This window comes from Apteryx rowi, unplaced genomic scaffold (genome assembly GCF_003343035.1).
Source record: "Apteryx rowi isolate R43461 unplaced genomic scaffold, aptRow1 scaffold_301, whole genome shotgun sequence".
NCBI lineage: Eukaryota > Metazoa > Chordata > Aves > Apterygiformes > Apterygidae > Apteryx > Apteryx rowi.
Window position 1 is genome coordinate 254,400 of NW_020449431.1, and position 23,912 is coordinate 278,311.

Genomic DNA, 23,912 nt, shown 5'->3' on the forward strand with positions numbered 1-23,912 from the left:
TAGACCAGTGATGACTCAGATATATTCCACCAAGGCTTTCCCAAGGTCCTGAGGAGTGTACTTCAAGGACTCCAGGGCTCCCAAAAGAGCTTGTAACCTGGCTTGTGGAGAAACAGCAGACTGCTGTTCTTGCAGCCTCACCCATCCTCTGTCAGAAAGATTATTCACATTAGGAACTGCTGGAGTGGTGAGACTGCTCTTGAAGCTCAGATTGGGCCTCACCAAAGAGCAGCACATCTCTATCTGTACTCCTTCCCTTGAGCAGCTCAGGTAACTCCTCTGAATCCTTCCTTCCAAAGTAGATATTGTCTCTTTTTTATTAGAGAACATGGAACATAAAATATCTTTGTTAGTGCGACTCAGTTTTGGCTCCCAAAGGTTTTACTTATGACGAGCAACATGACATCCAAAACATTTCATAACTTCCTGAAGAAATTTGAAGTCAGTAATTTTTAGTGACATCTAACATAGCACAGAATTGAGCTGATTGAGAGCCCAGCTCACCAAGGGACTCGAGGAGCACAGCACTGAGCTGTGCTCAGGGGAGACTACAATAAAGGCTACATGCCTGTAACCTAACTCTAAGATGCCTTGGGTCTTTATACATCCACAGAACTTAGTCAGAAGGGAATACCACAAAGAGAAATAGGATGCCTTCTTTTCTCCTTTCACAGAGATGAACTATTTCCCAGCCAMAAGTCCCAGTCACGAATCCTCCCCAGTATTAGGGACCTAAGAACCAAGCACTTCCTTTTCTAAGTCAGGAAAAGAAGAGATGTGCCTTTTGCCACTTTACCATTTCTGATAGCTAATGATACAATGGTAAAAATAATCACTGGGGGTAGAATACAGGGTGCAAATCTATCCTTTGACTGAGCTGAAGCAGGAATTTGAAGGTCTTTTCAATATCTCAAATAAACATGTTAAGCTCAGGCTATAGCAGAATCCAGAATGCATTTGGAAGCCTCCTAGAATAGGAGAAGCCAGGTCTGCCACGCGGCTGCTCCGTCTGGCTGGATGCAGGTCACACGCTCTGTCCCAACCCGTTTCCACGTCTGCACACAAGAGAAAAGCCTCAAAGAGACCAAGAGACACCAGCTTCAAAAAACATGACAACCTGATGAGAAGTGTGCTTATTGACAAAGTGAGAGACCAAAAGTCAAGTAAGAATGGAAGTTTTCTGTGCACATGTTGATTGACTGGGCGAAAGGGAAGGAGTTAATAGTGGGAAACAGCTTCTCCCATTACTGCTGGTGGGTGTGGTATATGCTGCAGAATTACCCAGTGCAGTCACAGCTGCCAGTTCTCTCTTCAAATCAAGCTTGCATCCAAGCCTGCTCCTTTGTTCCAGGTAAATGCTCTATCAGCTATAACGATATAATGAGAGGGATTGCTCCCATCTCTTCATTGCATTTTGCTTGAATCAGATGTGTTTCCAGGAAACCAACATGACCAGGCTTTGCAAGAGCAATAGGGGCAGGAAATAACTCTTATAAAAATTCTACTGAATTTTGCGGAAACCTCTAAGAGTTTTGCGAAAGACTAAGTGGATAACGTGAGAGAATTTTGGAGATCTTGGTGCTTAGAGGTTGAACTAAGGTGGCATTCTCTGGTCTTAACCTCAGTGCAAAATTAAGGACTAAAATGTGGACATAACACATAAAAATAGTGCTTTTTCAAAAGCAAAACATCCCTAATTATACTTCAGATTTTGAGTGGGAAATTAATTATCTACCCTCATAAATAATCAAATTATTGAAAAAAATATAAACAATGAGTTACAGTGGTGTGAGGAAAAACAAGGACTGACAAGATAAGGCATGAACAAGGTGGGAATGAAGTTCCACAAAGTTAGACTATTTCTGGATGTAAATTATTTTATTAAGGCACACAAGAGAGAACCTGTTTCCAATAAAATTGTTAAAAGTCCCTGCTAAGCTTACTGTGTCTACTACAGCTGTAGGCTACTAAAAGATTTTGAGTTTTTTGGGCCAAATTTTGCTCTCACCAAAATCTCATATAATCTCAACAGAAGAGTTGTTGTTTCAAGCAAAGTTTATAAACAATGGGCCTGCAAAATCAAGATTTTTAACTTCAGAAAGAGAAATCCTTAGGTTAACTTCACCTTTCCAAAGATGACAGGAGGATTAAAGGAGAGCCTGTATGCCATGGAACTGCAAAGGTAGCAATACTTCACACAATTTTTAATTTTATGTGCAACAGTAGAAAAAGCAGTCAATCTTCGTGCACAAAAATGCACATACGGTAGTCACTCTATTAGTGAGATACCACATACCATCTATCATATGCAGCAGTAACAATTCTAATAATTTTGGACAAAACTAAGCAAAATTAACTAGCAGGGAAAAAAATCCTACATTGCAATGACGAAACTATCAAAGGAAGGAGTACTTATGCCATTTAAAACTATACTGGCTATTTTTCTTCCCACATAAAATATATGCATAAATAATTAGGTTACAGTTAGAAAACGGATTTTAGATACAGATCTTAACCTTAGAAAGTTGGGCAGTTGCAACAGCAAGCACCAAAATTCCAGTAACCCAGGGTTAGTATTAAAAGTTGCACAGGTCTGCAAAAAACTGTAAGAGTAAGACTATCTGGATAAAAGCCAAGTTTCTCTCTACTGTTGGATCCCTTTGGTCATCAGGGACAAGGGGCCTTCACTTTGTAAGTGGTGCTTGTAGCTGGATAAGGAGCTATTTCCTGCAGGACTTCTTATTGAAAGTCTGGACTTTCCCTATTGATAATTTTTATATGGAGAGGAAATGCTTTAAAGGTCATTGTACACTAGTTTCCCAAATTCTTTCCTTTTCCCAGCTGAGAGAGATACAAAGGTATCTGCAGCTGTAGCCCTTTTTCTCCTTGCACAGTGAATGTTAGGAATTTTTCACTTGTATTTTCATTTTCCCCAGGCAGCTGGAGGTGGGAGGTAGATCATGTCCAGTGCAAGAGAGAACTCYGTACTGCCTAGCAGACAGAACTGGCCACCTAATTACCTTCCTAAGTTACAGAAAAAAGATACCTGTTGGAGTTTAGTCCCAGCATAACAATCTGTACAGTTGTTGGAAGATCAAACAGAGTAGCAGTGGACAAAAGCAAGGTCTGCTTCCTCTCAGTGGTTACAATCTTTCTTGCATATGGTACCCATTGTGGTTAAGGACCAGAAACCACACTGATGTTGTGCGCTACCAGGTGAGCTTACCACAGCGCACATAGTGTAGCTCAGAGTTAGCCCTAACTGAGGTCTAGTGCTAGATCTGTAGTAAAGAATGATGATATAAATGATGAATGATGAATGAAGTATAAAATCTGATGTGTCCATTATCCTTACAGTAGAAGTATATACACAACAGACACTCTCAGCCGAAGTCTAGTGTCTGAATCTTGAAATGAGGGGGGGGGGGGGAAATGGGAAGACAAGTTCTGCAGAGAAAAACTGATCTTTTATAAGGAGAAAACAGAAATGATGCATACACTAAGCAAACAGACAAAAGTTCTTGTTTGGGCTTGGCCAYAGTAAAACTTTAAACGGTTGTGAAATGCAGGATTAATTAGGCATTGCAGAGACTAAATAGATATATCTAGTGGTGAAGACTGCATTTTCAGATATGAAAGTCAGTCTCTTTAACGTTAATAGACCAGACTTGGAACCTCTTATACCGTCTCCGAAAATTGGGATTTAGCGGGGAGAAACAAGAGATGAGCCAAAAGGCCCATGACACCTCTGTTAGCATCAGAGTACAGGACTGAGGCTCAGCATCTCATGACAGCTGCACCCTCCTCACTAAACACCCTCCCTTCACTCTTCTCGCTGAGCTTTCTTCCAGCTCTCTGCTTGTCAACCACAAGTCAGAGATCAACAGCTGAGTCCAAAAAACCCAAGTGTTTATTTCATGTGCACTAACAGATATTTCCAGATGTAGTGCAGATAATTCCCATTGTTCTGCATTAATTAAAGCTCTTGCTTAATGAGCACTTGTTTGCAATTCTGGAAATATCTTGGCTTTTCATTAGTGCAAAATAATAAGAAATAAGCATGTGCACTTTTGACACATTTCATCTTAGGAAGTCAGAGCATTTTGCAAATATTAATTAATCTAACACCCCACTTATTTATTGGAAGCAGTTCTCAAAAGTCATAAATGGTGCGTGCTGTCTGCGCAGCTTGAGTTGGTGATCTCAGCCTCTGCAACTCTGATTAATCATTCTGTTCCAAACAGGCCATGGCAGATAATTTCTTCTAATTTATATGTTTGATAAAGATGACATAAATGAATACTATTAATTATTTTAAGTGGCTTTAGATCTCATAAATGCAAGAAGCTTCCTTATAGATGGTTTTTGTTTTTATTTTTTTAATAATGAAATTGCATTAAAAAAATCGAGGGTACAAGTATATTTTTCATATGATACCTTATACCTCCACATGTAAGCAAGAAATTCCATGAGTTTCTAAGGAGCTACTCTAGAGTCGAACACATCAGTTTTTCATTTTTTTATTTTTATTCTCAAAGCAATGAGTTTAACAGCCTAATCCAATAGGCGCTGCATTTGACTGTGTCTTTTTATACTGGCTTCAACCAGATCTGGATAGGATCTGATGCAGTGTATCCTCTTTTCAGCAAACCAGTTATTATTATTATTAACATATGCTTAAACCTTATTGCTTAACAGTACTTCTGAAAAGAGACTGCCTTGAGAGCAGCTTAAGGTTCAACATGTGCTCAAGCACTTTGATGAACTTTAGTGCTTTGAATAATTTAAAACATTTTGACAGAAATCCAGATATTAGAAGCATTCAAGCATTAATTAATTATGTTTGAGAAATGGCTTTCTAATGTAACAAGTGCAAGTCAAGAAAACACAAGATATTAATTCTTCTGTAGAATCGTGGCACCAGGGCTGGTAAAACTGAGTGCAATGAGCAAAGAATAATCTTTAATCTAGATCACAAAACAAGCCTTTTGGTCCCCAGTTCCACAGAGGTATCTGCACAAAAAAATAGAGATGCCCATGGACCATGGGTAAGACTTAGAATCAGAAAGCTCAAAGTTGAAAATTCCCCCCACCAAAAAATCCCCATGCATATTGCCTCCTAATCCTGAAGGGACCCCATATACTGGGCCTTCCCGTCTTTCTCTCAGACTTGGAAGTAGTGCAGAGTCCTGTATTTCTGCCCTGGAGCACCTGGGCTCTATGCTATGCAGAGTGTGTCAGGGCCCCGGACAGAGGCTGCCTGGAGGTAATTCAATGTTCAGGCTATGACATTTTTATAATAATCATTTGGAGTGTATAATGATCCCGTGTACTGCACAGGGAGCCTAACTCTGGGTATGTGTCATCTGTAGACACCTAAATCTTTTGTTCGATCTGTTTCTAAGTGTCTGAAGTAACCTTCTTAACATGGCAAATCAAATTCAAGTTGTTATCACAGAAATTGAAGAGAAAAAGATCAACAAAACTAACTGTTAGAATAAGTGGAAGAAAAAGTAGGAAACCACTCATTGGAAATTTGGGGCATATCAAGATAATACATTGCTGAAGGAACTGAAACCACTTTATAAGAAATGCTCTGATGTGCCTTTGAAACACCATTTCACACAGAGATAGCAGTCTTGGTTCTCAGCTGGGGTAAACTGTCAGAGCTACATTGAAGCCAATTTCCTCCAGCTTCTGATCTGGCCCGGAGATATCATCTACTGCTATCTATCCTAGTATCATCTATACGGGCGCATCAGTGCCAAGCGCACATCTGCATATAGCTTTGTAGCTGGCAAAGACTCAAAAGTAAGCTAACAGAGAAGAGAAAGTTAACCAGCACAGAATAAATGAACACTGACAGCTGAATAGCTGTGTACACTTGATCTTGCACTGGTTGTTCTTTAGTTTCTGTTTTTATGTCTTTAAAAAGTGCTTTTCTGCAAGCAGACTGTTAGCTACACTTACAGACTTTTTTCAGTGCAATACAAGAGCATATTCCCTGTTACTGAATACAGATGTTGTAGCAACATATCTAATGTACTGTTGCTGTCTCAAGTAGAGAGAATACGTGATGTAGTCAGGAAACGGATGGTCAAGTGGGGTCATTGCATTGCTTTTGGCAACAAATAGTGTTGTGCTTTTCCTCCATTTTTACACTTGAACAAAAAAGGTGCAGTTCAGAAATACAAAAATTTGCAATCTAGCAGTCTGATTTTAAAGACTAATTTGGACCACCTACAGAGGTTAATAAAGTGAGGTTTATTAACCTCAGTAGATTGTCCAAATTAGACTTTAAAAAATATATAAAAATATATTTATTAAAAAAAAATATGTGTAGATATATACATATAATGTATATCTAACATTTTATCAAGAGTGTTACAGAGCCTCAGAGCTCTCAAACAGGTTTTGTGTTGGTGTCTGCCTCTCACGGAAAGCATGTGTGAGTATGCGGGTATGTGCCTGTTCTCCTAAGGAAGTTTTAAAAGATGTCTGCATGTGGATGGAAGTGATGCCAGCCCGCAAGAATGCAGGTTTGGAGATGGGGGGGTAGGATGGTATGGGCTGCATGCCTAATGCCCGAGGTGAAAGGCTCCAGTAATTTTCCTTGCTGTTACGGGAAATGTATTCACGTCATGCGTACTTCCAGTTTTGACAGGTTTTCCTGTAACTGGTATTTGGCTATTGGATGCATCTTTTGCTGGAACAAGGCGCTGCCCCTCCAGCCCTGCTCTGCCAGTCTGCGGTGGCACTGCTGCCTCTGCAGGTGTGCTAGCACCGGCGCTGCATGGCTCTGCGCTGCAACAGAGCTGGCTTTAAAAAACAAAAAAAATTGAAATCAAAGACCTATTTTTTTAGCTGCATCAGTTCCCTGCGCTGGCTCCATGAATGGCTGTATGAATACTTGCAGGGTGTTGGGACAGTGCGAGAGCTGGGAGCACGCACCAGGGAAAGAAGGGCTGGTGGTGTCCTGGAGTGACTCCACTGCTGCAAAGTGCCCATTGCCCAGCCCTGGCGCCACTGCTCACACTCACATGGCCGCTGTTCTCATTCAGCTTTGTGCTCAGCTGAGCAGACTTAAAAGACTGCATAAGGCACCAGGCAAGGGAGAAGTGCACCTTTTCTTGTGCTCTTAGCCTGGGAGAAGACGCCAGTGCAGCCAGAAGGAGGCTGCTGCTGCGGCGCTGCCTCCAAGCCCAGGCAAAGTCTTGGTGTGCCACATGCAAAGCCAGTGACTTGCCACTGGTACTGACTCACCTGTCTCCTCTGACTAACAGCACTAAACACAATTTGCCTACTCCTGCTTACACAGGACCATATTTTTTAACATCTCTGCTACCATTCAGTACATTAAGTGTGTTCTGGCAGGCATCTTTTAAATGGCTATATTACCACTGCATTAGCAGGCAGACAGTTTGAAATAATGTTTGAGAGACCTGTAAACAGACAGACTCTAAAATTTGAAATTTATTTGGCTTGTATCAATTTGGCCTGGAGATGGGTGGAAATCTGAGCTGTACTGTAAAACTGTACTGTCAAACTGTAGGTCAGCATTAGCTTCACAGATGCTTGAGGTCATGTTCTGGCATTAAGAAACCTCCTTTCCTGTACCTGTGATACAAGGGTGAGATGTGTGTCAGAAGTTCCTTAGTTTGATCTGTCTCTTTTTAAAAGGAAGATCATAACAGAAAAGATTTTCATTAGATACACGGTGTTGAACATTTGATTCTTAAAAACACTTTTTCTTCTGAAAAATTCTAACATCAGAATATGATTAGCTGTGCTCCCATTTAACTTATTTCAGGCAGTCCACTGTAGTGCCATGGAAGCAGGAGAGTATTGTTTTATATAACATGCTCATTTAATTTCAAGATGTAGCCTAACAACCTATGTTATGCTCTATGACATAATAAAACTATGAATACAAACAAATAATTAAGGCTGGAAAACCTCAGATATTCTTTTTACTTGATCTTTAGAACTGTAGAGAATATATTTACTGTCAGAATTCCGTTTTCATGGCTTGTGCTGTGGTAGTAGACAGCACAATCCTATCCATATAGTTCTGGCCTAGCAAATGGCTAGGTGATGGACATTTTATCTGTTAATATAAGGCTAAACTCTGAAGTCCATATTCATTTTTTATTCCAGCACAGTTCTCACTAAAGTCAAAAGAATTTTTTTCTGAATATGACTTATTAAACACATGAGGAATTAGACCTTTATTTGTTTAGTGCCAACAGTGTGTTCAGTACTGTCAAGTATGTAATTGTTTCTATCTCAGGCATTTAAAATGCTTTACATACTCTAGTGTCTACAGACTAACTCAAATAACTCCAGGTTTTTTGATGAAAGACTTTTTCAGATTTTTCCATAGGACCATACCAAAAATCATAATTTCAGGATGGATTTCAAAAACACTGTGAACAAGTGATCTCTTTTTCTGGTCCTGCAATGAAATCCAGTGGGGGATTTCCTTTTCTCTAATTGTGGAATTAAATTATTGCCAAGGTAAGGAAATATAAGCTGAAATTCTGGATGTAATTCATTACATCAATCATCTAAGACACTCCATCCTTTGAAAATTTGTTTTCTGTGGCTCTGATAAGGGTAAGGTCTTCTCTTCTAAGGAGGTGAGTCATCTTAGACTGGACATTTTGCGCATGTTTTCTTAGGATGGCAATTCTCTGTGACTAAGGCAACTGAAAAAAAAMCACATTAAAGTTATCTGATGCTTATCTGTAGGGTGCTCAGGAAGGATCTGGGATAGAATAAGCATCCTGTGAAGAACTTTGTGCACTTCTGTTCCTCTCCAGCTCCCAAGCAACGGCTTTTGTTCGTGTCTGAAATGTTTGCACTCCCCTAAGAGAACACTCTCTGTAAAACCCAAATCTCCCCAAGAGATTTTCTTTCCATTACCATCTATTGATTTTCATTTATGTGTATAGATCGCAGCGCAGRCATTAACTGCATAGATCAGCTCAGAAAAATTCTTCACTATGTGCTGCTTCTGATACATTGTATTTGCATATTAACCACAGCTATCTGACTTCTGGCATTTACAGTCAGCATGTAACCTAGGTGAACCTAAATACCAGCCACAGAATAAATCACAGAGTAAATAAATGAAGAAATTTATACCAGTTATGACCAGGAAGAATTCAGACAGCAGGAAAGCATGAACACAATGGTAAATGAGCTGAATGTGAGTATATAGCAAAAAGAAAAATGATGAATAAAATAGTCTTTAAAAAGTAGTGAAGCAAAGCAAGACAGTAAAAGACAGTTTATAAAAAGAATAGAGTTTTTAGCAGTGATTCACAAAAGGGTTTTATCCTGTTCTTTCCTAAGTATGTAGTTTTACAAACTTGATTTGGACAGAAAGCAATTCTAAAAAATGCTGTAAAAACTTCTGAAGAAAATATCATTAATGATAAACATATCCTTGTAATGTTGTAGCACCAGAGAAGCAGTAAACTGGAAATGAAACCAGATAGAAATATAAAAGGAAACAAACTCATCACATTTCATTGTAATTAAAAGGAAATTGTATTTTGTAAATGATTTATGAAGGGAAAAACATGACATGACTGACAGCATTTTATCACTAGTGAAATCTAACTTGCTTAGATTAGTAGTTTACATTTTTGCTTGCCATAGTCATTCATTTGTCCACATTTCAATTCAGTATAAAAATCAAAGTCTAGTTGTTTTAAAATAGACTTTGAATCAGACACTTACTATCAAAGTCACAGAATAACAAGGTGGAAATGAAACAGAAAAAATCATCAGCTTGGGAAAACAAAGCGACAAACAATGTGAATAAGTAAAACTACCTCTGCACAAGTGGTGACAGTAGTTTCTTAAAGTGGAATGACTCTTACAGGGTGTTTTACAAGCAATGTCTCTTCACCTTAGCAATTGTGAAAAATGATTTTGTGTATATACAAGTTCCTCAGTTCTGGGGTGAAGTTATATTTGATTTGTGGGAAGGCGAGAATGAAAGCACTGCTGAAAAAACTGTGGTTAGAAAGTATATGTAAACCAAGCTCTCCCCAGAGCCATATTTTCATCTGTTCACAACAAGCGAAGGCAAGAAGTACTCTTCCACTTGGCATTTTTGCAGGGGAAGTAGCTCTTCTCCCTGCTCACTGGCAAGAAGGAGCAGAGGACCTTCTCATCCTTCCAAGCCCTTGGTCACCACTTTCTCACTAATCCAGAGAGATGACTTCTGTGATTAATTGTCACCATTTGGGGCTGAAGTTGCACAAGCTGGCACCAAACTAGCCAGAAAAGTTTGTCAGAAAAATGTCCACTGTGACTTGATTTTCCTAACTCTAGGATAAGGGAAAAAATCAGTTTTTCATTAGGGATGAATTCAACTTTTACATAATTCAGGAGCTGAACAGCTCAGGGATGTATTTCATAGGCCTTTCATCTGAGGAACATGCTTCTCAATACTAAGCCCTTTTCTTCATTTCAGCAGCAAAGTGTATATTGGAAAGAAGAGCACAGCTATGGTTCTTTCCGCTCCGTCTTAGCTGAGTTTTCAAGGGAGCAGCACACACACAACATCTGCTTAATGGGGTAGGCAGGAATGAAAGTGTCTTTCAAAAAAACTTAAACCATGTCCAAACAAGCAAAAGAGAAAGGAATGTGAAGAGTGGCAAGTTAAGCATAATAACACAAATCACAAGCCAACAATAAATGTTTTAGGGGCTACTTGCTAAGGGCATAAAAACTAATAGCAAACTCTTCCTCAGAGCCATTGCAGGCAGAGAGCCTGGAGTCATTAAGGCCAATTAACATATAAATGAGAAGATAAGATACAGCAGAAAAAAACGAATTCTTGCATATTTATTTACATTCGAAGATCTGAGGAGATTCACACTCTAGAACTCTTCTTTACCAGGGACATGTCAGAGGATCTGTTTAAAACTGAAATGTCTGTGGAGGAGGTTATAGAACAAATTTACAAAATGAACAGTAGCAAACTGCCAGGACCATATGGTATTTACCCAGGAGTTCTAAAGGAAATTGAGGATGAAATAGCTGAATTACTAGCTGTGGTGTATAACCTCTTCCTGCCTCTATCTGAAAGAAATGGAAGGTGGCGAATGTGACAGTAATTTTTTGAAGTGTCTCAATAAGGGATTTTGGGATTGCAGACCAGTGATTTTGATTTCTGGACTGTAACACACAGGGTGGAAAAAACAATCCTAACTTTGCATGCAGAGCGATAAGCTCTGTACTAACTACTACCATTCAGAAGAAAAAGGTCTTGGAAATGTAATAATAGTTCTGTGAAAAAAATCAGTTTCATGTTCAGTAACAGTCATAGAAGCAACTACAGAATAAGACAAGGTTTTTCGGTAGGTTATTAGGTATTTCCATTACACTTATTTTTGGGCACATGAGCCCCTTCTCAAAATGTGTGCCAAAAGTTTATCTATTTTTTCAGTTGGTCTGATCAACATAATGCCTCTATTTCCGACCTGCTTGCTTTGCGTCACCACAGTGAGAACGATGCTACCAATAAAAAAGCAGGAAATTATTACTGCAGGAATAGAGAACAAAACAGTGTGTCATGCTATGTCTACTTCTTAAATACTGTGCTGCATTTCTGGTCTACCCTCCTGTCTCTCATCCCCAGAAAGGACAGGGCAGAACTAGAACAGGTTCAAAGAAGGACAATAACAATGATCAAAGAGATGAAATGGCTTCTGTGAGGAGCAGCTAAAGCAGTTAGGACTGTTCACCCAGGCAAAGAGACAACTTAATCTTTTACGGTTAGCATGGCCTGCAGAAGGTGAACAATGCCTTTTTCTCCTAATGCAGAAGCTAGTGAGAGATGAACTGATATTTTAGGGAAGTAGATTGAGAATGAACAAAATTAGTTATACTGTGGAACTCCTTCACACAGGATAGCTTAATACTAGAAGTTTATACAAGTTCAAAAACTTCTGGACAAATTAACAGAGGAAAAATCCACCAGAGCCTATAAGCAAAAAGATAATACCTTGCATTCAGGAATTTGCTGAGCCACAAATTGCTGGAGGTTGGAAAAGTATGGTGGAAAAGAATTAGCATATTCTGACCCTGTTTTCAAACCATTACCAAGATACCTGCTATCTGGCAAAGACGCATCATTTTTCTGGATAGACTTTTGATCTTAAGTGGTATAGCTGTATTTAGAGTCCCTCCTTTGTGTATAAGGATACCTCGTACAAGGATAAGGGATATGACTGTTAATTTCTTAAGTTCTCTATGCCCTGGTGCACAGGCAGAATCTCAGTCAGACTCTGCCCTTCCATTTCTCTTATGCATAAATGTGCTGGATTTTAGGTATGAAAGGGAAAGCCTGGATACCACTAAGACCTGTCCTCTCAAGGACACAAGCTATTGCGTCAGCTCTTGAGTAAAACTACATAAATACAAACAGAAGTGTTTATCTGAAATAGTGAAATAGTAAATTATTGTTTTGTATTTATGACACAAATACATTGTGCCTCTGAGGAAGTGTTTGAAATTCTGGGTGATCATCTTAAAGAGAAGATAGGGCAAAAATAAAACATGCCAAGAGACCCGTAAAGAAATTCTGGGCCCAGGAAAGACAGCTCTTCAGCACCCAGCATCATTAGAATGAGGGCGAAAAGTAAAAAAGGGGAAAAAATTTAAAATCTTTCTTGTGGTTGGATTTCATTACAACATGCACCAAAATGGTATCTCCTTTAAGGCTTAATATCTGTAGATGTTGCACAGTTATAAATTCCATCAGGAAAGGGATGTATCAGTGCAACTCTATGGCCAAGTTAAAGCTGAAAGTTTTATTTAGAAAGAGGTCCTCATGTGTTTAAGTGTGATGATTTTCCACACAGAGTTTCTGATGAAGGTGGTAGGAAAAAATTGTTCCTCAACAGTTTGCACTTTAGCTACTGATGAGTTTGACTTTCATGACAACCCTCTACTTTCTAAAGGTAAAAGTGGATGTAAACTATTACCTTTTGCTTGCTGCTTGGGATCTTACAGGGACTAATTGCAGCCTTTTTGATTTCTAGAATTAACATTCAAACAAACAAACAAAAGAACTATCATTGGCAACTTTGCCCGAAGACTCCAGCTGCTGTGGATCAAATGACTGGAGTGTGATCTCTCCTTTTCTCCTTGCAGACAGCCCCTATGAAAAGTTGCATGGACCATAGTGAGGGACCTATATATATGTTAAAAATTTGCCATTATAGGAAGAATGGGCAGAATATTTGGATGGGTTTTCTTTCTCCAGCCTTGGGCAATTTACTTACTTAGCTGTTCCTCTCTTTTCCTCTTACCTTTTGTCTGCTTTATGTATTTACATTGTCAGGAAAATACTTTTCTGTTTGTACTGCAAAAATCCCTGATAACAGTCAGGACCCAGTGACTCTAAATTAATATAATAATCAGTTTTGGTGTAAGTGGACCTGACTGATTTAGAGGGATTTGACTTTATTTAGCCCTGAGACACTAACTGGTTACAACTTTGTAGTTCACTGTAGCATCAGAGTTGGAAGACTTTAAATCTTTGCTTGAGATATGATCCAATATGCATCAGTGGGGTAATGGGGAGAAAATCTTCATTTCTCTTTGCTGGACTCTTTGTCAAAGGCGGGTAGCATTTGCTCCCGAGACTGGGCTGGGTCTTTCCAGGTGGTTGGTTGGCAGATATTCTGGATTTTCTCAAGAGTCTCCTCAGGTGAATTTCCTGTTTATCCATAAGCACAACCCTCACTCAGCAGACTTACTTAGGAGAAGGCAAACAACAGTGACACCAGCTCGCTTTTCCTGGGGAAAGCACCTCTGTGAAGCAAGGGGTGAAGCTAGTGAAGAGAAATTCAGTTTACATTTTTTTCTGCCAACTAATGCCCAAGTAATAAGGACAGTACTTCAGTACTAGAACTAATCCAGGAGGACTTAATTTCACAGTGATGTTATTTTGACTCATTTCATGACAACTGGCTTTTAAAATCGCTTTTAAAAGATGAAAAATTCTGTGAAAGATGCACAGCTCCAGCAACAAGCTAATAGAGAACAGCCCAAAGTATACAAGCCCTCACTTGCCAATCTAACAGTTGTTCCCAGTTGGTATGATTGGATTATTTCATTGGATTATTTCCCAGATGGGCATTAATGTGTTTGTAGGGCACATTCAGTTAAAGGGTCAATGTTTATTAAAGCTGCAGATATTGCATTTGCTCTGAGCATGTAATTAAACCAGCAGATTTTTCTCTGTATTGCCTTTCATACAGTAGGTTGTATCACAAAACAGCTCTGGATAATTTTGCCACCTACTTTTGTCAAGAGCTTTAAAGTAGCATATATTACAGGCTTCTTATATAAAATGAAATAGTGTTTTTCCATAAAGCTAAGGTTTTCAAAGATTAGGATTTACACTGTAGGCAAGGAAATTCCATATTCCCTCAAAGACCTCTGTCTTGGTTTATAGATTTGTTGTACCTTCCTCTCTCCAGAGCTCACTGCTTCTGGTATTTTGTTTGGGGGTGAGATCTTCAGTGAAATAAATACAGCTTATGCCTATAACTTCTAAATAGATGATACTGTACATACCCATTTTTGTACATCAGCAAGACACTGATCATACTGTGATTCTATCATACCTTTCTAAGTGACCAATATTAGTAGTACTCATTGTCTTACAATTATTCCTCCCTAAAATGTCAGTTATGTCTGCTGTCAGAAAGCTACAAAATTCTTTTCCCTTCCCTATCCTATCTTATCCAATTCCATTCTGCATTTTACGTTATACATTCCAAGATTGTTTCAGTTCAATGGTGAATGAAATTATGCTTCCTTTACATAACATAATATGTATTATGTATTCGAAATTAATCATTGAGATGAAGTAATCTTTCATCAGTAATTTTAATAGCATTAAGCAGTAAAATACAGTAGTCCCAAGCATTAAAACGTTATGTTCACTGCTCCAATGCACCATTTCTATCACACAGTCAGTATTCAAAGGCTTTGTGTCCCTTATTCCGTCTTAAGAGATGTGGTCTCAGAACCACATCCCCAGGTTCAGCCAAGAGGAAATTTGCAGAGCTGAATAACTAAGGCGGAAAGACTTCTTGGTTTTCAAAGTAACCTCTTAACCAGATGTCATTAAGATGCTAGTCTCCTCTAAGAGCCCCTTCCAGTTTTACTGGCTTAGAGTTATTCCAGAAGCTTACAGTGTCCAGTCACCCTAAAAGAATCCTAATTAGTCCTTAGGCTAAAAAGCTGCATTGACAGAAGAGCTGGATACTAAGTAAAATGTTACATTTGCTTCAGCTGATGGCTTTGTCAAATAACTGCATTTCCAACTTTTAAAGTTAAAATAGATGACGTGTCATTGAAAATCAAGGTCAATATTTTCTTCCTGGATTGGCAAACAAGTTAGGCATGCAGGTAAGTCTTAAATGGTAGCCCTGAATCATATAAGAGGGTTTTGGATTTGCAGGATGAGACTGGATGGACAAAATTTGGGGATGGTGTTGTGCATTAAATGCTTATTTAAGAAGCGTGCTTCAGAGCTGTCCATATTGTCCTAGAGGATGGAAATTCTTCAGAACTTTGGGTCCAAGACCTTTTCTCACTGAGGTCCATGGCTTTAACAGCTCTCGAGACTCCTGTAGTTTGTCTCCTCTTGCCCTGCTTGGTGCAGCTTCATGACACTGCAGATAACCATGCTGTACACCTGACTCCAGTAATACATTACACACTGGCCTGAGGTTCTCTATAAGGCCAGATTATGGCAAGATTGATAAGAAGACTTCTATGATGTTGATTTTTTTTCATTTGGGTGAAAGCTTGAGAGCGTAAGAAGGCCTGATGTTTAGCTGACTGGAATTCATATTCCAGGGTCTGTTTGTCTCATCTGTTTCGCGCACACAGCCATGGTGAAATGCAAGCTACACAGTAGCTGATCAGAGAGACAGGAAAGTTCACAGAGTGCAGACTGCCCTGTGCCCTGTGCCCATGCCTGAGTGCACAGAGCTTCTCTGCAAAGAAGCTGTATGAAATGCAAATAGTAATGACTTCTACCCAGAAAGAGGACGCCTGCAGGATCCCAGGATAGTTCCTAGTAATGATACAGCAAAATCATAGTTTGCTTCAAAGGACACATGAAAAAAAAGCAGAGAAGGGGGCATACTCAGTATGGAAAATGTTTTCCCTATCTTATGGTGACCAGTGCACAGATGATAATGTAATGCTGGACCTAGAAGGCTGCTTGGCTGTTATCACAATGGGGAATACAGGTAAACCTCAGGCCCACCTATGTGAATCACCTTCTGGCTGGAAGCCCCACAGCCAAACTGTTAAGGCTGCCTCAAGCTCAGGTTGGGTTTACCTGCTATAACTCAAGCAGATAGATATATTTTCTTTGGTAGTAACTTCTCGTTTTACATGACTTCTGTTCCTAAAGAATAAAAGTTGGGCCCACAATGGCAAAGCGTATGATTAACATGATTAGAAAGATGATGTAAGGATTCACTTCTGTTTTTTCATTCAAATGACAAGCCAGTCTCTAAGTTTTACTTGCCTGTTTGCAGTTTATCGTGTAAAAGCAACACATAATCCATTTTATAGCATTAAGCCAGGAGAGAAGGCTGCCCATTTAAGTTTCCCTTGCCCTGGCTGCATGTGGTTAAAAGCAGCACAGGGAGGTTGTGTCTTTCCTGAGAGCTGTTGAACACACACAGGGGAGCATCACCCGCAACATGTGAAGGAGAGAGGCAAGGAGTCAACAGCATAAGCTGAGAAGAAGGGACCCCCAAGAAAAGGAGGGCACAGACACCTCATGGGGCCTTATCTGTGATGGAAGGTAGTCTTTTTCTGGGGTCCAAGGAGAGACCAAGGAATCTGTTGTAACCCAGGAAGTCTCTGATTTGCAGGATGGAACAAGACTGAAAGAAGGGGCCTGCCTTAAAATGACAGCTGGGGCAGAGGAGAAATTTTTTACAAATCTTCTATATCTGTTCCACTTCAAATGCTTTTTTTTCTTTTTTCTGTTTGTTTGTTTAAGTTCCTGTGCTCTAATAAAATAGCTTTTGGAAATCAGTGCTCTGAGGGCTTCTGGGAACACTTACAATAAGAAAAGGGTTTAGGTTGACCCACCTTTAGATTCAACCCAATTCAGGATCCCATCACACCATTCTTAATAAACTTTCTCCTGAAGTGTAATTAGCAATTCTGAGCAGATGAGATTAGTGTTGACTAATAAAACTGATAACTTAATGCCTGCTCTGTGTTCCCATCTGATGCCTCAGCTGGCAACCCATTCCTCTCTGTAGTCACCCCTGTTCAGACTCCTGGGATTAGTTACCAATTGATTAAACCTTGGGAAAGCCCTTGAATCCAACGGATTGGGTGCTAGCCATGCCCCCTGCAAGCAAGTGTGGGAGAAGATATTTTCTGCAGATGGGTGTTACGCGTCTGCGACTGTGCAGCTTGTTGTGAGTGGTAGGACCAGAGATACAAGCCACAGATGGCAGCAGGGGGACGCAGCTGTCTGCTTGAGGCTTGCTATTCCTGAAGCAGCTGCCCTGGGAATTTGGTATATGTAGCATGGCTTATGTGTGCTGAGTGCTCTCCGTTAATCCTTCTGCCTTCACCTTATCTTTGCTCATTATATTATTATTACAAATTATGAGCATTGCTAAGCACTAACTGTATACGGCAGCCTGTTGACGTAGCCCTCGGTCTTGGGTTCTCCGGATTCCACTTTCCTGATTCTGGGGAACTGACAGGTTAATGTGGTGCCTCTTGCCATGTGACGGAGCTCACAAAGGTGCTTTAATTTGTATCCTGTAGAAGTTGCCTTTTTATGTGTTGTGTCATCTGAGGAACAACAGAGCAACATTACAGTACTATCTATCTCAGTACTATCTTTTACCAACTCCAGCCTAACTGGGGTTTACCAACAGACACCTAGACCAATCCAGACCATTTCCAAATTGAGAATTCTGCAGGGATAACTGGTTTTGGCCCAAGGTGCAAAAGGTCCTTTGTAAAGGTCATTGCAAGAGGACTTTTCTGTTTTAGGATCTTTTTTCACTGGCTTTCAGGCTGCAAGGCAGTAACTGTTTAGGCCCAGTGCATAGCTCTGAATTAATGCTGTAGGAGAGGTCAGATGAAGGGGAATAGACAATGACATACAGAGAAGTCAAATTTTCTTATAATATTATTTATTTAGCAGTTTTTCAAATTCTTTTGGAAAACAGAAAGCATTAAACACAGAGATAATCCCAGAGAAATGATAAGGATTTTATTTTAAATATTTTGAATTCATGAGAGGTTTGRGTAAGTCAAGGAAATGAAAACTGATCACACACAGACTATATCAACTTGCATCAACCAGAGAAGCTTGAATTACTGCTTGCACGAAACTGTGGAAAATGTTTGCAGGCATGTTTGTGGTATTCCAACAGATGGGTTTCCCCTTTTTCTTTTCTATTCTCTCCTTTTGAGCTTTTTCCTCCCTGTGATCTTCCTTTTCCTTGTTTTGTACCTTCCTTGCTCTCAGTTTCTCGCTTTTTGCTAGTTGCCAATCCACCCTTCCAGTCCCTTATCTCCCTTTTTCTCCTCCTCTCTCCTTTTGCCTTTTTTGTCGCATTTGCTTCATCTTAATTTCTCTCCCACCTGCCTACTTCCTTTCTCATCACTGCTGCTTCCCTATGTATATACATACTTAGCTGTTTCATTTCCCCTAATCTCTTTATATTTTATACTTTTTTAAAGACAAATAAGTTAAGTGGGAAAGGCAGCTGACAGTTAATATTTAAACTGTATAATAGGCTGCTTTATTATGTACTTTCACGGTATCCTGACACAAACTGGCAGAGAAAGGAAGGATGAAGGAGGAAAAAGAAGAAGCACTGACTGTCAGGGTCTCTATGAAGGCATGGTGTAGTGAAAAGAGTATTAACCTGGAGCTTCCCAAATTCTTTTAAGACTCCCTTTTGGGTGAGTATATTCTCTGAGCATTGGCCTCCCAACTGTAAAATGGAGGTTTTGGTACTTCCCTCCGTCAGAGAGGCAGTGTGAAGAAAAATATATTAGAAATTTGAGGGGTCACCATATTGAAAATTAATGGATAAAAAAGCATAGTAAAAAAGTATAAGAATGATAATTAGTTAACTCCAAAGTGGCTACAACTTGACAAATATTTAAGCACTGGACAATAATACTTAAGAGGTTTGCAAACCGTGTAGTTTCAAATTCATTACGAGCTACTACAGAACATGATAAATTTCCCAACATTTGGTTTCGCATATGAGCTCTTGGGACAGTAAGTTTTGACATACCATCAAAATATATTTTTGAGGTTCATTTCCTTTCCACTGAAATTTGGAAGATAAACATTTTCTATGACATTTTCTGGGATCATCCAGATTATTAATAATAATACAGAATATTAATAGTAACACAGAAAAACTGGATAAAGTATTTCTAGAAATCAGTTATAAAAATTTAAAATGTTTTAATTCTGAACAGGAATACTGAATATTGAAATTTGATTGAGTGAAATATAGACAGGACACCTTATTTGTTTCATTTTTGTACAACCACATCTTCAGAGTAATCAGTTAGTGCAAAATGAATGTTGTATATGTAGCTGGGGAATTCACAGAATGAAAATGAAGTGAATAATCAAGGATGAAGAGTTAATGAAGTAGTTTTAGCCTCAAGAACTTCTTTTGATAGCTTTTCTGACATAACTCTAATATATCAGTAGCATCAACAGGGAAAACATTATCTCACTGCTGGAAAAAGAGAAATGATGTGATAATGTGGAAAATAACCCCCAGTTATGAAGTAAAGGTCTTAAACTGACAAGCTTTGGTGTAAAAGTAAATTAAGTGTTGTTAATGGACTATAAATGTTAGAGCCTTGGTCCACTGAAGTCCATGAGAAAAGTCCCACTGAGTCAGTGGGAGCCAGGATTTCACCTTCACCCTCACCTCAGCTTAAAACTTTTGAAAGATTTCTTAAATAAATACTTGAAATTCCTTAGCTTATCTGCAGGGAATACCTTAGTTGGTGCCTACATTTTAGTTTTAGAGTAATCTTACTGACTTAAAGTGCAGAACTACTGTCAGAACTAGGATTGATGTCTGCCAGAAACTGAATTCAGGGCTTGGTGTTGGTACTGCAATCCTTATAAAATGGGAGAAGCATTTTGCGCAACACTTGTGTTATTCTTGCTGAAGGGAAACAGAATCCTTTACTCAGACTTTAGCAGGTGCAACAAATGAAGCAAGACTGTTTGAAAATGTTTTATTTCAGCCTATAATTGGTTCCTTAGCATTTCCTTCATGCTAACTACTGTTGGTTGTTTGCCTTCAGAATTAATTTTGATAAAGCACCATCAAATATTACAAGGAATAATCCAGGAATGCCCAAAATAGTGGATTAATAATACTTACCAAGTCTTTCCTTTTTCTAGCTTCAGTGATTCTAATGATTGGTACTATAAATTTAGTGACAAAAACACCTGATAGTCATTTTACAGATGAATACAGTGCCTTCTGGTTCGTAATTCATAATAATTCCATCTTTACTAGATTCTCTGAACATTTTCAATAGATGGTATTTTAATGCGTAATGCAGATAGTTACAAATACTCTATATACATTTGTAATAGAATTTTGCCACTGGAAAGTATTCAGAAATAAGTCTATAAGTGAGAATATGCAATTGTATGGTTTAGAAAATGATTTCTGGGGAGTCAGCTTCATACCATGAATATGTATTTCTGTCTTTATCTTGTCTACAGGGTATGTAAGTGTATCTTTGGCTTTCTGAGTTGGGAGGTTCATTTAATCTTGTTGACCCTTGAAGACAGTTTCTCCTGAAGGTGTCTGGCCATGACCAGAAGAGGAAGCTCACCCAGCTTTTGTACCCCACAACAATGGCGCACAGTGTTAGCCGCAAAAAGGGAATCTTGAAGTACATTTTCTCTCTTATTCTAGTGGCCTCTGTTAAGTGACTTCTCAAACCCTTTCCCTTGGATGACATTTCTTTTGCTTTTCTGCATTTACAGTTATATTCATTTGTTAATCATATTCCCTGCTCAGTCATATCCCAATTGTTGCCTGGGATGATATAAATCACAGAATCACAGAATGGTTGAGGTTGGAAGGGACCTCTGGAGATCATCTCGTCCAACCCCCCTGCTCAAGCAGGGTCACCTAGAGCACATTGCACAGGATTGCGTCCAGGCGCGTTTTGAATATCTCCAGAGAAGGAGACTCCACAACCTCTCTGGGCAAACTGTTCCAGTGCTCTGTCACCCTCACAGTGAAGAAGTTTTTCCTCATGTTCAGATGGAATTGTCTGTGTCTCAGTTTGTGCCCGTTGCCTCGCGTCCTGTCACTCGGCACCACTGAGAAGAGTCTGGCCCCATCCTCTCGACACCCCCCATTTAGAAATTTGTACACATTGATAAGATCCCCTCTCAGTCTTCCCTTCTCCAGGCTAAACAGGCCAAGCTCTCTCAGTCTGTCCTCCTAAGAGAGATGCTCCAGTCCCCTAATCATCTTTGTAGCCCTCTGCTGGACTCGCTCCAGTAGTGCCACATCCCTCTTGTACTGGGGAGCCCAGAACTGGACGCAGTACTCCAGATGTGGCCTCACCAGGGCTGAGTAGAGGGGGAGGATCACCTCCCTCCACCTGCTGGCAACACTCTTCCTGATGCAGCCCAGGATACCATTGGCCTTCTTGGCCACAAGGGCACATTGCTGCCTCATGCTTAACTTGGTGTCCACCAGCACTCCCAGGTCCTTCTCMGCAGAGCTGCTTTCCAGCAGGTCAACCCCCAACCTGTCCTGGTGACTGGGGTTATTCCTCCCCAGGTGCAGGACCCTGCACTTGCCTTGGTTGAACTTCAGGAGGTCCCTCTCCGCCCACCTCTCCAGCCTCTCCAGGTCTCTCTGAATGGCAGCACAGCCCTCTGGTGTATCCGCCACTCCTCCCAGTTTTGTATCGTCGTGCTGAGGGTGCACTCTGTCCCTTCATCCAGGTCACTGATGAATTAAGTTGAACAAGACTGGACCCAGGACTGACCCCTGGGGAACACCGCTAGCTACAGGCCTCCAACTAGACTCTGCACCGCTGATCACAACTCTCTGAGCTCTGCCATTCAGCCAGTTCTCAATCCACCTCACTGTCCACTCATCTARMCCACACTTCCTGAGCTTGTCTATGAAGATGTTATGKGAGACAGTGTCAAAAGCCTTGCTGAAGTCAAGGTAGACAACATCCACTGCTCTCCCCTCATCTACCCAGCCAGTCATTCCATCATAGAAGGCTATCATTGTTCAGGCATGATTTCCCCTTGGTGAAGCCATGCTGACTACTCCTCATCGCCTTCATGTCCTCCACATGCTTGGAGATGGCCTCCAGGATGAGCTGCTCCATCACCTTTCCAGGGATGGAGGTGAGGCTGACTGGCCTGTAGTTCCCTGGGTCYTCCTTCTTGCCCTTTTTGAAGACTGGAGTGACACTGGCTTTCTTCTAGTCCTCAGGCACCTCTCCTGTCCTCCATGACCTTTCAAAGATGATGGAGAGTGGCCTAGCAATAACATCTGCCAGCTCCCTCAGCACTCGTGGGTGCATCCCATCAGGGCCCATGGATTTGTGGGTGTCAAGTTTGCTTAAATGATCTCTAACCCACTCCTCCTCCACCAAGGGAAAGTCTTCCTYYCTCCAGACTTTCTCTCTTGCCTCCAGGRTCTGGGGTTCCTGAGGGCTGGCCTGACCAGTAAAGACTGAAGCAGAGAAGGCATTCAGTAACTCTGCCTTCTCTGCATCCTTCGTCACCAGGGCACCCACCCCATTCAGCAAAGGGCCCACATTTTCCCTAGTCTTCCTCTTGCTACTGATGTATTTGAAGAAGCCCTTCTTGTTGTCCTTGACATCTCTAGCCAGATTTAATTCCAAACGGGCCTTAGCCTTCCTCATCGCATCCCTGCATACTCTGACAACGTTCCTATATTCCTCCCAAGTGGCCTGTCCCCCTTTCCACTTTCTGTATACTTCCTTCTTCTGGTTGAGTTTTGCCAGGAGCTCCTTGCTCATCCATGCAGGTCTCCTGCCTCCTTTGCTTGACTTCCTACTCATAGGGATGCACCGCTCTTGAGCCTGGAGGAAGTGATGTTTGAATATTAACCAGCTCTCTTGAACGCCCCTTCCTTCTAGGGCCCTAACCCATGGGATTCCTCCAAGTAGGTCCCTGAAGAGGCCAAAGTTTGCTCTCCTGAAGTCCAGGGTTGCGATCCTACTTGGTGCCCTGCTGCCTCCTCGCAGGATACTGAACTCCACAATCTCATGGTCACTGCAGCCAAGGCAGCCCCCGACCTTCACATCTTCCACCAGTCCTTCTTTGTTTGTTAGTACAAGGTCCAGCAGATTAAATAAATAAAATTAAAATAAATAAAATATTAAAATAAATAAAATTAAAATTTAATCATTTATTTTATTAAATAAATGATTAAATAAGGACAATAATAGTACATGCCTTACACAACATGAATCATCTCTTATAGGAWAAAACTTGCGTGAGAGAAAATGATGGGGTGGTATGTATGTGTGGCGGGGGGGAAATGATCATCTTTGCCTTGAAAGGAATAGTCATGGGCTTCTCGAAAAGGCTGAGAAAAGAAAGTCCAACTAAAGACATTTTTGGATCACCCTGATGAGCCAGGAAAATCCTAAAACCCCTATGCAAATAAACTAGTTATCCCATTTCTAAGCTTTCCCAACAGCGAATGCACTGAGGCAGCTCCAAGGACTTCTGAAGAGTAAGAGACAAAGCACATTAAAGATGGAAAAAATGGTGAATTGTTTGTGGAGAGTTGTTAGGTAAACTA